This window comes from Panthera onca, chromosome B3 (genome assembly GCF_046562875.1).
Source record: "Panthera onca isolate mPanOnc1 chromosome B3, mPanOnc1 haplotype 2, whole genome shotgun sequence".
In the NCBI taxonomy this organism is placed as follows: Eukaryota; Metazoa; Chordata; class Mammalia; order Carnivora; family Felidae; genus Panthera; species Panthera onca.
The window spans coordinates 121200660-121214180 of NC_138344.1; the positions used below are offsets into that span (position 1 = coordinate 121200660).

General features: G+C 43.7%; 1 protein-coding gene across 7 annotated transcripts in view; it reads left to right on the plus strand.

Annotated features, from left to right (window-relative positions):
* The first annotated feature begins 7251 nt into the window (after nucleotides 1-7251).
* TMEM63C (transmembrane protein 63C) overlaps nucleotides 7252-13521 on the plus strand; it is a 72729-nt gene continuing 66459 nt past the window's right edge. For 3 of the 7 annotated variants that reach the window (XM_060620385.3, XM_060620386.3, XM_060620387.3), the window contains exon 1: nucleotides 7252-7407. The gene's annotated coding sequence lies outside the window, so the exon portion shown is untranslated. Of the gene's footprint in view, nucleotides 7408-12215; nucleotides 12630-13521 lie in introns of those variants that run through there. The other 4 variants (XR_009606465.3, XR_009606466.3, XM_060620384.3 and 1 more) reach the window with 3 other exon arrangements.

Below are 13521 nucleotides of genomic sequence, written 5' to 3' on the forward strand. Positions count from 1 at the left end.
GCAGGATCCAGGCTCTGAGCTGTCAGCACAGAGCCCTACGAGGGGCTCAAACCCACAAACTGTGAGATCATGACCTGAGCCGAAGTCGGACACTTAACCGACTGAGCCACCCAAGCACCCCTAAAGTGTATTTATTTATTTATTTATTTGGAGAGAGAGAGAGAGAGCACAAGTAGGGGAGGGGCAGAGGGCAAGGGAGAGAGAGAATCCCAAGCAGGCTCCACACTGTCAGCATGGAGTCCAATGCCCTACTGGAACTCATGAACTGTGAGATCATGACCTGAGCCAAAATCAAGAGTTGGCCACTTAACTGACTGAGCCACCCTGACGCCCCTAAGTCTTTAAGATTTAATTGAATGGAACAAAAAACTGTCAACCCAGAATTCTGTAGCCAGTGATAACGCTGAGGGAATTCATTGACGGCAGGCATGTTGAAGGCTTGAGGGAAATGATACCAGGTAGAGAAACTCAGATCCCCACAGAGAAATAAATGGAAAGAAATAAATACCAGACATGGTAAAAGTAAGAGATGTTTCCCCCTCATTAAAAAATTTATGTAAAAGAAAAATAAGAGTTTATGTAAAGCAAAAAAAGTAGCAGAGTACTATAGAGTTTATAACATATGTAGAAGTAAAATGTATGACAAAAAACACAAAGGACAAGAGAAGAGAAGGAGCTATAGTGTTGTAATTTTCTTCTGTAATTTGTGAAGTGGTATAATATTATTTGAAGGTAGACTGTGAGAAATTAAAGACGCATATTGCAAACTTTAGAGCAAACACTAAAAAAAAGAGAGAGGAATAATTATTAAGCCAACAAAAATAAAATGGACTCTTGGGGCGCCTGGGTGGCTCAGTTGGCTAAGCCTCTGACTTCAGCTCAGGTCTTCATCTCACAGTTTGTGGGCTCAAGCCCCACATCAGGCCCGGTGCTGATAACTCAGGGCCTGGAGCCTGCTTCAGATTCTGTGTCTCCTTCTCTCTTTGCCCTTCCCCTGCTCACGCTCTGTCTCTCTCTCCCTCAAAAATAAACATTAAAAAATTTTTTTTAATTAAAAATAAAATGGACTCTTAAACAATATTCAATCCAAAGGAAGGCAGGAAAGGAGGAAAAAACCCAAAGAACTCATGGTACGAATAGAAAGAAATAGCAAGATGGTAGACTTAAACCCCACCACGTAAACAATGATATTAAAAGTAAATGGAATGCATGGATGAACTTTGAAAATATTACGCTAAGTAAAAGAAGCCAGTCTTGAAAGACCACGTATTGGATGATTCCATTTATATGAAAGGCAAAGAATAGGCATATCTATGAATACAGAAAGTAGTTTAGTAGTTTCCTAGGGCTGAGGGAGGGATGGTGAGGGGAATGGAAATGACTGCTAGCTGACATGAGATTTCTTTTTGGCATAACAGAAATGTTCTACGATCAGATTGTGGTGATGATTGCACAATTCCGTGAAGATAGTAAAAACCATTGAATTGTACACTTTTTAAAAACTGAAGTGTAATTGATATGTAATGTTACATTCATTTCGGGCACACAACATCTACTGGTTATGCTGTGCTCACTAGTGTAGCAACTGTCTGTCACCACACAACACTATCACAATACCACTGACTACATTCCCAGTGCTGTACCTTTTATCCCTATGACTTATTCATTCCGTAACTGGAAGCTTGGACCTCCCACTCCCTTTCACCCATTCTGCCCATCTCCCCACCTCCCTCCCCTCTGGCAATCATCAGTTTTTTCTGTCTATTTATGGGGGTCTGTTTCTGCTGTTTGTTTGTTTGTTTGTTTATTCATGTTTTATTTTTTAGATTCCACATATAAGTGAAATCATATAGTATTTGTCTTTCCCTGTCTGACTTCTTTTCCTCAGCATAATGCCTCAAGTTTCAACCACATTGTTGCAAATGGCAGGGTTTCCTCATTTTTACATCTAAATAATATTCTATTGTGTGTGTGTATGTGTGTGTATTCCATTGTGTGTATACACATATACACATATATGTGTATATATATACAAATGTGTGTATATATATATGTATATACATATATATATGTATATATATTTTCTTTATCCATTCATCTGTCAATGGACACACACTTAGGTTGTTTTCACGTTTTGGCTACTGTAAATAATGATGCTATGAACATGGGGGTGCAGATATCTTTTCAAGTGTTTTCATTTCCTTTGGATATATTCCCAGAAGTGAAATTGCTGGATCATATGGTAGTTCTATTTTTAATTTTTGAGGATCCTTCATACTGTTTCCCATAGCAGCTGTACTAGTTTACAATCCCACCAACAATGCACAAGGATTCCCTTTTCTGTTGGAAGTTTTTTGATTACTGATTCAATCACTTTACTTGTTATTGGCCAATTCATATTTTCTACTTGAGTCAGTTTTGCTAGATTGCGTGTCTAGGAATTTATCCATTTCATCTAAACTACCTAGTTTGTTGGCATATATTTGTTCACAATATTCTCTTATAATCCTTTATCTCTGTAGGGTCAGTAGTAATGTCCCCACAACTTTTTTTTTTTAATTTTAGTAATTTGGGTCTTTTCTTTCTGTTCAGGCTAGCTAAAGGTTTGTCAACTTTGTTGATCATTTTCTAGCACTATTTTTTGGTTTTGTTGATTCTCTGTTGTTTTGCTACTGTCTATTTCATTTATCTCCACTCCAACCTTTATTGTTCCCTTCTTTCTACTTCTTTGAGTTCATTTACTTTTCTATTTCTAGTCTCTTAAGTTGGAAGTATAAGTTATTGGTTAGAGATCTTTGTTCTTTTTTAATGGAGGCACTTACAGGTATAAATTTTCCTTTGAGCATTGCTTTCACCACATCTTGTAAGATGTAGTAGTTGTATTTTCATTTTTATTCATCTCCAATCATTTTTTAAATTTCCTTTGAGATTTCTTATTTGACCCGTTGTTTATTTAAGGGTGTATTGTTTAATTTCCATGTTTTTGAGTTTTCCAGATTTCTTTGTTATTGATTTGTGTAATTTTATCCCACTGTAATCAGAGAACATATTTTGCATAATTTCATTCTTTTTAAATATTGAGACTTGTTTTGTGGCCTAACTTATGGTCTATACTGGAGAATGTTGCATGTGCACTTGAGCAGTATGTGCATTCTGCTGTTGTTGGGTGGAGTGTTCCATAGTTGTCTCTTAGGTCTAGCTTGCTTATAGAGTTGTTCAAGTCTACTGTATCCTTGCTGATCTGCATCTAGTTGCTGTAGCCATTATCAAAATTGGCATTATTGTCAAACTGTTTATTTCCCCCAATCTTGTCAGTTTTTTCTTCATATATTTTGGGGATTCTGTTGCTAGGTGCATATATGTTTACAATTTTTATATCTTCTTGAGAGAGTGACCTTTTTATATATTATTATTATATATTTATATATATAATTTTTTATTTTCATTATTATATAATGTCATTTTTCATCTCCTCCAACAATTTTGTCTTAAAGTCTATTTTTTCTGATATTAGTATAGCCACTCCAGCTCTCTTTGGTTACTGTTTGCATGGAATATCTTTTTTCATCCTTTTAATTTCAACCTCTTTGTGTTTTTGAATCTAAAGTGAGTCTCTTGTGAGCATATACTTGGATATTTCTTTTTATTTTTTTAAACATTTACTTATTTTTGAGAGAGAGAGAGCGTGTGCCTGCACAAGCAGGGGAGGGGCAGAGAGAGAGAGAGAGAAAGGGAGACAAAGGATCTGAAGTGGGCTTGTGCTGACAGCAGAGAGCCTGATGCAGGACTCAAACTCATGAACCAGGAGATCAGGACCTGAGCTGAAGTCGGATGTTTAACTGATTGAGCCACCCAGGTCCCCCAGATATTTCTTTTTAATTCATTCTCCCAGTCTCTGACTTTTGGTTGGAGAGTTTAATCCACTTACATTTGAAGTAATTACTGATAAGGTAGGACATACTTCCATTAATTTGCTATTTATTTTCTGTATGCCTTATGCTCTTTTTATTTTCTCCATTATCATTTTTGTGTTAGACATTTATTTTCATTTTAATTTCTTTGTCATTTTTATTATCATATATTTTTGAGTTATTTTCTTAGTGGTTGCTCTGAGGATTAAAATTAGCATCTTAATTTAGAATAATCTAGCTCAGATTAGTTTCAATAGTATGCAAAAAGCTTTGCCCCATATAGCTCTGTACCCACTTTTATGTTGCTATTGTCACAAATTACATCTTTATATATTATGTACCTATTGACATAGATTTCCAATTTTTGTTTTATGTAGTTGTCTTTTAAATCAAATAAGAAAGAAAGGAGCTACATAAACCAATAACACATTAATACTGACTTTTATATTTACCTGTGCAGTTACATTTACCAGTGTTTTTTATTTCTTCATGTGAAATTGAATTACTATCTACTGTCCTTCCATTTCATCCTGAAGGATTTCCTTTAGCATTTATTAAAGGGCAAGTGTACTAATGGTGAGCTATATCAGTTTTTGTTTATCTGGAAACGTCTTATTTCTCCTTCATTCTCGAAGGATAATTTTGCTGGATAGAGAATCTATTGATTGACAGTTCTTTTCTTTCAGCACTGTGAATGTGTGATCCCACTGCCTTCTGGCCTCCATGGTTTCCAACAGTAAATCAGCTATTAATTCTTCTCAAGCCTTCCTTGTACATGATGTGCTGCTTCTCTCTTGTTGTTTTCAAAATTCTTTTGTCTTTCAACAGCTTAATTATAACATGCCTTGGTGTGGATCTCTTTGAGTTCATCCTGTCTGTACTTCATTGAATTTCTTGAATGTGTAGATTGTTTTTCATCAGATTTGAGAAGTATGGGGCCATTATCTCTCCAAATTTTCTTTCTATGCACCCTCCCCCCCCACCCTTTTCTTCTTGCTCTCCCATCATGCACACCTTAGTATTCTTGATTGTGTACCACAGGCCTTTTAGGGTCTATTCATTTTTCTTTTTCTTTTTTATTTGAGGGAGAGAGAGAGCATGAGCAGGGGAGAGCGGGGAGAGGGAGAGAGAATCTAAAGCAGGCTCCATGCTCAGCACAGAGCCCGATGTGGGGCTTGATCCCATAAACCTGATCATGACCTGAGCCAAAATCAAGGGTCAAATGCTCAACTAACTGAGCCACCCAGGTGCCCCTATTCATTTTTCTTTATTCTACCCAGACTGGATAATCTCAGTTGACCTATCTTTAGATTTGCTGATTCTTTCTTTTATCTGCTCATATCTCCTGTTGAGCCTGTCTAGTAAATTTTTCATTTCAGTTATTGTACTTTTCAACTGCAGAATTTCTATTTGGACTTTAAAAATTTTTTTTCTCTTTTTTATAATTTCTATCTCTTTTTTTTGTGACACATCATTCTCATGGCTTCCTTTACTCTTTGAGCATATTTTAATTGGTCAGCTTAAAATCTTTTGAGGGAAGTTCCATGTCTGGGCTTCCTCAGCAACAATTTCTATCAACCATTTCTTTTCTTGTATGTGGGCCATACCTTTTTGTTTCTTTTTTTTTTTTTTTAATTTTTTAAATGTTTATTTATTTTTGAGAGACAGAACATGAGTGGGGGAGGGGTAGAGAGAGAGGGAGACGCAGAATCTGAAGCAGGTTCGAGGCTCTGAGTTATCCACAAAAAGCCCAACACAGGGCTCCAACCCACAAAACTGTGGGTTCAGATCATGACCTGAGCTTTGGCTCTGGTGCTTAACCAACTGAACCACCCAGGTGCCCCATACCTTTTTGTTTCTTTTCATGCCTCATAATTTTTTTGTTGAAAACTAGACATTTTGAATATTATAATGTGGCACATCTGGGAATTAGAGGCTTTCTCTCTCCAGGGTTGTGTTGTTGCTGGTTGATGTAGAAGTTGTTTGCCTAATGTCTTTTCTGAACTAATTTTGCAAAATCTATATTTTTTGTTTTCCGTGGCCACTGAAGTCTCTATTCCAGTAGCTTTGTGGTAAGCTAGTGATTTGATGGAGGTTTATTTAAACATCTGGAATAACAACAACAACAAGAAAAAACATCTCCCAGTCTTTGGAGATGGACTCTATGTTTGTGTTGGGGCAATCCTTCAAAACTCAGCCAGGCAGTTTACAACTCTGTTTTGCCTTTTATTTTCTGCTTGCACAGAGACGGAAGGGCAGCCAACGGTGAGAGTTCAGTGCATACTATACAGTAATAATGAATAAACTACAACTTCATGCTAAAACATGGAGATATGTTAAGAGAAGCCCAGTGTAAAGTATATAGAGACTCTGATTCCATTAATGTTCACTTAAAAAACAGACCAAACCAGGGCACCTGAGTGGCTCAGTTGGCTAAGCTTTGGACCCTTGATTTGGGCTCAGGTCATGATCTCACGGTTTTGTGGGTTGGAGCCCTGTGTCGGGGCTTCGCACTGACAGCTGACAGCACTTCCAGCCCGTTTTGGGATCCTCCTTTGCTCTCTGCCCCTCCCCCGCTTGCACTCTGTTTCTCTCAAAATAAATAAACTTAAAAAAAAAAAAGACAGACTAAACCAAACTATATGGATTGGAGATGGCAAAAGTGAAAGAAAAAGAAAACAGGATTGCCATTAAGGTCAGGATAGGGTTGGTTATCTCTGGATGGAGGTCTGATGGAGGCAGAAGGAGCGTGATTGGGAAGCAACACAGAGAAATGTCTTGTGATAATGTTGTATTTCTTGATTTGGGTAGTGGTTACACAATTTTGCTTTATGATTAATCATTATAGTGTTCATTTGTATATTATATATATACGTTTTTGTATGTGTATTATATTTCATGAAGTTAATAAAGGCTATAAAACAACAAAAAAAAAGGGCTTGTATACTGAAACAGATGCCAACTCCCAGTGGAATGGATATAACAGAGTTGATTTCAAGAACCTCGAAATGAAGAGGGGATCCTCTCTCTGTAGCCCAGAAAAAATAGGAAAGCCATATTTCCATCCTGCGAGGATCCACCTGGATGGTCTTTAGCCTTAATATCAATATGAAGACTCAAGTATTCTTATTGACCTAATCTTGCAGGGCCTCAGCCAGACTCAAGACAGAATTGAGGTGAATCTGCACAGGCTTCCAACACTCAGATCTGACTGGTCATGCTCAAGCTTATTTCAATTCTAGAGACCCCTCCCTCTCAAATGCCTCCAGAGTTCCAGCACAACAGAGGTGCTTCCTTTGTGACATCATCAACATCTGCCTCTGACCGGGCCGCCAGAAGTTTCTAATATTGGTAATTGGTAGTGGCTGTTGGTGGTGGATGAAAGTGACCTCCCACCCATCATGAATTTCCCGTCATGAATTTCCCCTCTTCCGGGAGAGAAGTACTAGTAAAAGAGGCTGCTACTAGCTAAGAGCATCTACCTGGTGGGGCGTTGGTGAGTGGGGCTCCAGCCCGAGGCTGAGGGGAGGGGAGGGCAGGGAGGCCAGGCTGTGCCAGCACAGGGGAGGCCTAGATTCTCTGCTATGGAGGGCCAAATTGTTATTGGGACCTGGCTTCTCTATTCTGGCCCCACCAACCTGGGGAATGCCAGCTTCCAATGAGGGGTTTTTGCTATGTTTCTGGACTACAGTCTGAGACCTTATTCTATCTTGAAATCTACAACCTTATGTCTGGATAGATGGAAGACACTGGGAAAATAGTTTTCCCCAGCGCTCCTCTGCCTTCTGCACAGGAAAGCAAATTCCTTTCTCTTCAGAAAAGCAGATTAGAGTGTGTGACAGAAACCCAAGTTCCAAAAATGGACTCACATTCTCGGAGAGCTTTGATTTGGTCCTTGGGGACAGGGGATACCCTAGAGTATCTTGATTGTCACTTACAGTGTGAATAGTGATGTGGTTCTGCCTTAAAATGAGTTTACATTCTGGGTCCTATAGCAAAATCTGTGGAGTCTCGTGTCCATCACCTCTGGACCCGCTACCCCCCTCCCCTGCTTACTCCCTCATAGTCTTATCTAGCACCCAGCAGTCTTAAACTTACACCAGGCCTGGGGTGATGGGGACTCTAGTGTAGCTCTCCTGCCTTGAAGCCTAAAACCAGTAGAGTCAAACTAATGAAAAACAGGCAGTGAGCACACCTAGATGACTCTTTCCTGGGTCTCCCACCTTTTTCCTGTCATTTCGAGTTTTCCTGAACATCTCATCTGGGCAGTGCAGAAAGGCCATGAACAGTTGTGTAGGTTGTGTAGTTGTGTTTGTTTTTAGCAATTACATTCAATTCTGCCATTGAAATCCTTGTGCATGTAGGCCTTTATCAGGGGAATGTTTCTGATGCAATGATCTCTAGACAACAGTGGGGAGGTCCCAGAGTCACCATGAGTCCATAACACTCTGGTGAGGGCTATGTGCTTGCACCCCTTCATGAGAATGGTGAAGGACCTCAGGAAATGTCACTGATTAATAATCCAAATCAGTAAGACCTTGCTAAGCTCGGGGATATAAGATAAGATAACACAGACTTCACCCCCATTGCCATTAAGAAGTATTTATTGAGTCAGGGCACTGTGCTAGATACTAGGAATAAAAAGAAAAAAAAGATATAATCTGACCTATAATCTAGTGGGAGAGAATGTAAGTATCAAAAATCAAAATTCCTGCTTTCTGACTCTTAAAGAAAATTATCATTTTAGATGGCTGAATTTTCTGGATGCTGAAGGTTCCAACCATTAAGCATATATTTTATTTTATGTTAATCATTTTTTATTAGAAATACTTTCTAGGGGCACCTGGGTGGCTCAGTTGGTTAAGCATCTGACTTCGGCTCAGATTGTGATCTCATGGTTCATGAGTTTGAGCCCACATCAGGCTCTTTGCTGTCGGTGTGGGGCCCACTTAAGATCCTCTGTCCCCCTCTCTCTGCCCCTCCCCTGCTTTCTCTCTCAAAAATACATAAACATTAAAAATAAAAAGAAATACTTTCTAAATAGACCATTGCTTCCATTTTAAAATAAAATATTTGCTCAGAATTAATCTTCCCTAATGATTCAGCACATTTCCAACACTACCCTATAATACAAGGATGTCCCCAAGCCTCTTGGAGCAACCCTGAACTAAATGACTTTGTTTCACAGTTGTTCTATGTCCTCTTACTCTTGCTTTCACTGTGCTTGCTTTTTTATGAGTCCTTTCTTCTTCCTGCCCCTCCGCTGTGGGCTTGAAAATCAGGAGACTAGGTTTATCAGTTAAGCTATTGGTTCAGCTGTTGTCACAGAGACAACAGTCTCTGTGGTCAGCAGTCCAGGGCTCTTCTCTTCCAGGTCATCATGAAACAGGTTCTTAGTGTCTGATTGACTGACCAACCCTAGGATGTTGCTCTTGTCAGCTTCATCAAAGCTGCCCCCCCACCACCTCCATCCCCACGCCCATGGCCCAGTCTACACAAGGGGAAAGAGGAAGCTGGGAGCAGGCAGCCTCCTTTTAAGAATGTCCAGAAGTGAAACAAAGCACATTCACTCATATCCCATTGGCTAGAACTTAGTCCCATTGCTGCTCCTGGCTGCAAGGGAGGCTGGGATATGTAGTCTCTGGCAGGGGAGCCATGAATGCAAGTTTTAATCTTGAAAGCTCTAGTGCTAAAAGGAAATGGAAAGGAGAGATTATAAGGGGGCCCTTGGCAGTCTCTGCTACACTGGGTCTGTTAAAATTGTGTGTAGAGTAAATGTAGGTGGGCTCTCATTGAAGATACAAGGTGCTCTTCTGCACAGAGAGCACCCAATGTTGACAGTTTGACGGTTCCAACCCCAACTGTTTGGGTTGCTCAGAGGCCCTTGGTTTCTTTGCTGTTGTTCTGGATTATGTCCCCAGACAAGATGCTGGAGGTTAACAAAGCAATCATAAAGACAATAGCATAACAGTTATTGTCTTTCAGGGAGCACCTACCTCAATCCACATGAGAGCATGAAAAATGTTCTCAGCATCCACGGTTTGGAAACATCTCTCCTTCAAACGCCTCCCAAATCCACAAAGTCTCAGCTATTCATTCTTATCCACCTTCTCAGCTATTCATTCTTATCCACCTTTACTGAGCACCTTCTACTGGCTTGACACTCATCTAGGAGGTTGGTGTTCAATTGGTTAGGACATTGGGGTCATCTCTTTGATTGTATCACACACAGGCCATGTGGCATTTTCCTGGGTCCTCCTTCCTCCTCTTTGCGGGTATATCCGTGATGCCTTCCAGGTCTTGGGTCTTATCAGTCTTATCCCTTGCTTCTGCTCAAAAACTTTCCATAGCTCCCTTTGGCCTAAGTAAAGTCCAAACTTCTGTGCCTTGTCTTGGAGGTCTTTGAAGACCTGCTTCCAGACTTCCATTCTGGCCTCAGCTCCCACCAGAGGGCGTGTCCAGGGTCAAGCTCATCTAGGGAGGCCGGTTGCACCGATTCTGTGTGGGTAGCACCTTGGTGAAGGGGTTGGAGAGCTGAAACAGCTCTTGGTCTGGGCTAGAATACCCACAACTCTGTTTCCTCACAGGACACTCGGTCCAGGATGCCTGGGAATTTCAGTGTAGGCTCTTCCCTTCTTTTCATCTGGGTCTTTCTGACACTGACTCAGGTCTTCTGTATGTGAAAAACTGAGTTAAGCACCTTCCAGGCACTTTATACTCCTAGCCACTCTATGGGAGTAGGTACTATTATGGGGCTCCTTTGATTTGTGTCCGGGCACCTCTCTGACAGATGGGGAAGTTAATCTCAGCGTGGTTAAGTGACTTACACAAGGTCACAGAGAGAGTAAGAGACAAAGCTCAGCTCTGAACTAAGGTTCAACTGGGTCTGAAAACCATGTTTTTTCCCACTTAACACAGGACCTTTCTAAAGGGACAGCTATTAGCCTCATTACACAAGATGCTTAGTCCTTCCACCCTGGGGTCAAGACACTAGTTCTGTGATGAGGAAGCAGAGAAAAGAGAGGGCAGGCTTTTCTCTCTGCACCAGCACCATAACAATGGCAACAACTACTACTCTTCACTGAACACCTGTTTTGTACACAATATCTCATGTCGTCCGCACAACCAGCCTTTAAGGTTATTATTATTTCCCTCATTTTATATGTGTAGACAGTGATGCTCAGAGAGGTTAAGCCCCATATTTAGATTCAAATCCAGGAAGCTAGGCCTCTTCAACACTGCTCTTGGATTTATCGGAGTTATCTTTGTTCCCACCAGCCCTTATCCTAGGAGCGGTACCAGAAGTGTTAGGGCCAGAGAGGCCTTAGACTCCCACTAGCCCAGCCCTCTCAGGATTACAGATGAGAGGGGAAAACAAAGTCAGAGGGACTGAGTGAGCTACCCAAGGTCACACAGCACACTAACCGCTGAGCCTAGGCCTGGACCCTAGCCCCTGATGCCCTGTTGACACTGCACAGTAGACGTCCCAAAGCCTTCCTGTCCCATAAATGAAAAACGGATGAATGAGTGAGTGAAGAAATGGATAGATGTTGAGAGAATCTGTCTAGTGGCTCACTTTGGATTTTCACAGGGTGGCTGGGTAAGAAGAAGCAAGTTGTGAGGTGGGGAGTAGGTGCATGGCTGGGAAGGACATAACCAAGGTGCACCAGTCTGGGAGGGGGCCATTGTGCAGCGTGTTAGGGGTAACCAGTCCATGGAAGCACAGCTACCCTCCCTCCAGCATCCCTCCAGCCTTGTACTCAACTGCTTCCTCTATGGCCTTCTCCGCCTGTTGCCAACAAGTCCTACCAAGCAATATCTTAGTGTCATAAAACTGGGGAGAGTCCCTTTCAGAGACTGTTCCGCAGCCCTCCTCACCCATTAGCTATTGCACTGAAAGCACCCATAACGGATAATGTCTATTAAGTTAATGTGCCTGAGCCCCTGCCTGGGCAAGTGAGGGCCGCGTTCACTATTACCCCTCACTCTGTATACCGATCTTTAGGGATTCAAACACTGGTATCTGCCTCCAGGCCCCCTAAGCAGTTGTCTCCAGCAGAGTAGCCAGGACTTGAATGAAACTGGAGACATGCAGGACTGTGGCTCGAACACACTGGAAATGACCCAGCACATTCCTTTTGGGTCTCCTAGGCAGGGCTGTGGCCAATTTGTAGACCTCTCCTTTGCTGGGGAAGGAGGCAGAACTGGGTACCAGGCACTGGGCGCCAGGAGCTGGTCCCTGGGCGGGGCAGAACCCTGCTACCTTTGTGTGGCTGTGCATCTTTTCTGGCTTTGGCTGGCATCCGTGGGGAGGGGAACAAGCCTCGGAGGAGAGCCTGGAGTGGCGGTGAGGCTGTAGGGTGGGCCGAGAGCAGCGAGACGGCTGCCGGCTGCCGAGGCCCAGGGCAACAGAGGGTGCTGGAGCCATTGCAGCAAGGGACCAGCAGCCTTGTGCGTTTGCAATGGTAATTTGCAGATGGTTCCTGGTAGCTACAGGGTCTCTGAGGCGGAGCCTGGAGCTTCGTATAAGATAATCTAGCCTGGGTTCCCCCGTGGGTCAGAGCAGTCTTGGGGCGGAGCCAAGGTTGGCTCCTGCCGGGGCGGAGCCGGGATGCCGCTCCCGCGGTGATGCAGAGGGGAATTTGCTGACAGTCCCTTGCCAGGTGGGGCTGGCTTCACCAGGCCCGCGACGAGGACCGGCTGGCTGTCTCCTCCCAGGTAAGGAGCGTGTTGCCTGTCACCGTGTCCCGGCGGCCGGTGCACCCTGCCTGGGGCTGGGTCGTGACGCCCAGGGCGCAGATGCGGTGAGCACGCGGGTTGTACGAGCCAGGAGTGCTCCGGCCGGGAGAAGGGGCGCAGAATCCGGGTCCTGGACAGGGGAGGGGGTGGGGAGGGACTGCTTGCCCTCAGCTTTCCGGGACCTCGGACTGGGAGGGGTGGGGGTGGGGGAGACTGCGCCACACACCCTTGCCATGCAGGCTGTCTGCCGGCCTGGAACCAGGGAAAGGTGGAATGAGCCGCGTATCCGGGAGGGCCGTGGCTTGGTCGACCATCTTCACTGGGTTGGGGGGAGGGTGGGGCAGGAGGCACCCCCCCCTCTCCCCCGCCGCCGCCGCCGCCGCCGCCGCCGCCCGCATTACGGCCAGGTGGGGTTGCCTGTCTGGATCACCCCCACCCAGGGATTCCCCGGGGCTGTGCCGCCCACTGGCTGGGCTGGGAGCGGTGTGCTCTTCCCCCGCAGTCTACTTCACCGTTATGAGTTATGACAGCGTCACTGCTGCGCGGCCTGGTGGAGGTCTCATTCAGTGCTGGTGGGCTGGGCTCCTGGGCCCGGGGATAGAGGGTGCCACCTTATATTCCTCCAAGGAAAGGTTCTTGCCTCCATCCTTATCTTGGCCTGGAGAGAGGAGCTTCGGATTTGGACGATGGACCTGGGGAAACTGAGGCCTGGGGTGCTGTGGCTTCACCAAGGTCACTTAGCAGGTCCTACAGCTGGCCTGCCAGGCACTGCCTTGATCTGATGTCCTCTGGAGGGGCAGGGGCCAGTCTTGCTCTCTAGTTCTCTGGTCCAATTTGGGGAGCACCGCCCCACCCCAGCGCCCCCCTTGCC